Genomic DNA, 4,258 nt, shown 5'->3' with positions numbered 1-4,258 from the left:
TAGAATGTCTCGCACGAATGCCTTCGGTCTTAGCCGGATGTAGCCACTAGCACAATTGCCTTCGGTCTTAACCGGATATAATTTCCAGCATAATTGTCTTGGATTTAGCCGGATATCATTCAATTTCCCATGAACACATACATCAATTATCATTGGACATACATATTTCATTTTCGTTACTAAGGCTCAAACGCAATTATAGTCACAAGCATATTCGCCCGGGACTTAGCCGGGTAGAATTCAAATACTCATGCACACATAATCAATAATCAATACACATCCATACTTTATTTCACATAATTCAAGTAGGGTCACTTCTTGAGGACTTACCTCGGATGTTGTCGAACGGCTTTTTGGCTATTCGATCACTTTCTCCTTCCCCTTGTCCAATTGTGGCCCTCTAAGCTCTTGAGCTAATTCAAACAAATTCAATTTATTAAAACCTCATTGTGCTAGCTTATGGCCGAATATGACAAGGAGTTTAAATGGTCATATGGCCACCCTTTAGCTTGAATACACAATGGTCATGCACATTTTATACTACATCAAGCAATTCAATACAATTTATTCGAGCATCAAGGAAATGCTAAGGCCTTCAATAGGCTACCCAAGGCCGAATATTCATGTACATGTTGAGGCCAATTATGCACTTAATACCTCACAAAAACAGCATGCATTTTACTAGTTAATGCTTTGCATATTGTGGCTCAAAACTTATAATATAGCATCAAGCACTTATATGTGTGCTAGGCCAATTGTGCTTGCAAATTTCACAATTATTCTTCAACATCTTCTTCTTTAAACAAACTTATTCATCACTTCCTTCATAACCAAAACATCATGTGCAAACATATATATACATATATGAGCATGGCGAATTTCAAGGTGTCCATAGCCATCCAAAACACAAATTTTAACTAACATGCAAGAAGCATGAACCATGCTCATGAATGCATCATGGCGAATATGACAATCATGCTCCTTTTCAACTTCAATCATGATAAAACAAAAGAAAGCTCAAAATCTTACTCAATAGTAGACAATCTATCATTGCATGCATCATCATCAAGCTTCACACTTAGCATGCAATGGCTTTATCACCATAACAACTTTGGCCAAATACCATTTCCATGGCTTAACAAAGATTTGAGCCATGGCTAACATGCACATCAAGTTAGCAACCAAAACATGCATGAAACTCCTAACACAACCTCATACATACCTTAATCTTGATGCAAACTTAGCCAAATCTCCTTCTAGATCTCTTCCAAACCAAGCATGAAGCAAAAATCCTCCTTCTTCCTTAGTTTTGGCTCAAAGAAAGGATGAACAAAATTTTTTCTTTCCTTCTCTACAACTCACGGCAATGGGGGAATACCTCACTCACACACATTTTTTTCATTCTTTTCTTACCCATACACCTTTGTTTATTATTTCTCCCTAATGCACCAACAAAACATGTTTCATGACATGTTTTGCCCATCCTCTCTTGCCATGGCCGGCCACTTCATGTTGGGGGGGGGAAATTTGACATGCAAATCCTTTATTTTTGCATGCATGAGCAACTAGTCATCACACATTTCCCCATCATACTTTCAAAGTTCACTACTAGGTCCTTTCTAGTGAAATTCGCATTTATAACACTAAATCGAAACATCAAAAATGTCACACACAAATTAACACATATCATAGGCATCAAAATAAATTTTAAATTATTTTTATGCCTCGGTTTTGTGGTCCCGAAACCACATCCCGACTAGGGTCAATTTTGGGCTGTCACAGTCATGGCGTGGTTTCGGTTTATGTGTACGCCATTCATCTGGTTCCTCGATCTGTAGCCTTTGCTCTTCATAGATGAGTTCTTTGTTGTTACTTGAACATGGCTCATTTATGCTCTTCAAACATGTTTCCTGCAAAGAAGGTTGCACCACATGATCAGTATTAGTAGCATGATTTATACAACCACCTTCAATACTCGATGTGTTACTAGAATTACGAGCTTGAAGAGTGATTTTTTCATCACCCACACGAAGTGTGAATTCACCTGTACCAACATCAATAATAGTTCTAGCAGTTGCTAAAAAGGGTCGTCCTAAAATTAAAGGCACGTCACTATCCTCTTCTATGTCTAAAACAAAAAAATCAATTGGGAATATAAATTTGTCAATTTTAACAAGTACATCTTCAATAATACCCCTAGGAAATCTAATTGTTTTATCTGCCAATTGAATGCTCATCGTAGTTTGTTTGGGTTTCCCAAGACCTAGTTGTTTAAACATTTTATAGGGCATGACATTAATACTAGCCCCTAAATTAGCCAAAGCATTGTTAATGTTTAAACTACCAATTAAACAAGGAATTGTAAAACTCCCTCGATCTTTCAGCTTGTTGGGTAGGTTATTCTATAGAATGGTTGAGCAAACTGCATTCAACTCTACATGTGATGCCTCATCGAACTTTTTCTTATTTGCTAAAAGCTTCTTTAAAAATTTAGCTGCGTGTGGCATCTACGAAAGTGCTTCAATAAATGGTAAGTTAATATGTAATTTCTTTAATAATTTAAGGAATATACCAAAGTCTTCGTCCGTGTGGTCTTTCCTTGTCGCTCTGGGGTATGGTATGGCACATGAGTTTTGTACTCTTTACTTACCGGTTTTCGCTCACTATGGTCCACCTCATCCTTGCCTTTACTTACCATAATTCCTTACCTTAGTTCTGACTCAGGTTCAACTAACCTTTCTTTATTTCGAATGGTAATCGCATTAAGCTGTTCCCTTAGGTTAAGATCAGTGTTACTCGGTAAGCTGCCTTATGGTCGTTTAGAAATCAATTTAGCAAGCTAGCCTATCTGAGTTTTGAGCCCTTGGATTAAGGCTTGTTGATTCTTAAGTGCGGTTTCAATATTTTGAAAATGAGTTTCTGACATCAAGATGAATTTTGTTAGCATCTCCTTAAGGTTCGGCTTACTTTCCTGTTGGTAAGGTGGCTGTTGAAAACCTGGGGGATTTTGTGGCCTTTGATTTCCTTGGCCACCCCATGAGAAGTTGGGATGGTTCCTCCAACCTGCATTATAAGTGTTACTGTATGGGTTATTTTGAGATCTAGAATCATTATTACCCATATATTGAACTTGTTCCTCCTCGGTGCTAGGGTTGAAGGATTGATATTCTTTGTGTACTCCTCCTCCATTTGAATCGCACCTCATCACTGGATGTACCTAAGCAGAACCATACAAACCGTCAATCTTTTTATTTAATAGTTCTACTTGGTTAGATAGCATAGTAACCGCGTCGAGGTTGAAAACACCGACTACTTTTATTGGCTTTGTTCTCATGACTTGCCACTGATAGTTATTCAGTGACATCTCTTCAATAAATTCATAAGCCTCTTCAGGTGTTTTGTTGTTTAAAGTTCCACCGGCGGCTACGTCGATCAGTTGCCTAGTTGAGGGGCTCACATTGTTATAAAAATTCTAAACCTGTAACCATAAAGGTAGCCCATAGTGAGGGGACCTTCTCAATAAGTCCTTGTATCTCTCCCATGCATCATAAAGAGTTTCTAGATCCATCTGGAAAAAAAAAGAGATATCGTTCCTCAATTTAGCCGTTTTAGCTGGCGAAAAATATTTAAGTAAAATTTTTTCTGTCATTTGTTCCCAAGTAGTGATTGACCCTCGTGGTAACGGGTTCAACCACTGTTTAGTCTTATTCCTCAACAAAAAGGGAAACAACCGAAGGCGAATGGCATCATCAGAAATGCCATTAATTTTAAAAGTGTCGCAAAGTTCTAGAAAATTCACTAAATGAGTGTTTGGATCCTCATCCTGCAAACCATCAAACTGAACAAACTGTTGTATCATTTGAATCGTGTTAGGTTTCAGTTCAAAATTATTTGCAGCAATAGCAGGTCTAACTATACTCGTTTCAGCTCCTGTTAAAGTAGGTTTAGCATAAACATACATAGTACGATGAGCAAGATTCTGATTTATTGGATCTGTGGCAACCACAGGAGGTAGCTAATTATTCTGATTTTCAGCCATCCCCTCGGTTGTAGTTTGACTATCGTCCTCTTGCCCTTCATCTATGTATCGTAGGCTTCGCTTTATTTCTCTTTGGTTTTTGCGAGCTGTGTTTTTGATCTTACTATCAAAAAGTAGAGGTCCTGACGGGTTTCTTCTAGTCATAAACTATAAAAACCTACCAGAAGTAAATAAAATAAAATTTAGTAATAAAAATTAAATTGCAATAAAATAAATGGC

At 37.6% G+C, this 4,258-nt stretch overlaps 1 non-coding gene across 1 annotated transcript; it reads left to right on the top strand.

Moving 5' to 3' along the window:
- The first annotated feature begins 3,494 nt into the window (after window positions 1–3,494).
- Window positions 3,495–3,601, top strand: LOC128291044 (small nucleolar RNA R71). The gene has a single exon (XR_008280821.1). It is a non-coding gene; the product is annotated as a small nucleolar RNA R71 (small nucleolar RNA).
- Window positions 3,602–4,258: the final 657 nt, after the last annotated feature.

Source organism: Gossypium arboreum, chromosome 3 (genome assembly GCF_025698485.1).
Source record: "Gossypium arboreum isolate Shixiya-1 chromosome 3, ASM2569848v2, whole genome shotgun sequence".
In the NCBI taxonomy this organism is placed as follows: Eukaryota; Viridiplantae; Streptophyta; class Magnoliopsida; order Malvales; family Malvaceae; genus Gossypium; species Gossypium arboreum.
This window is presented reverse-complemented; position numbering and strand designations above follow the sequence as displayed.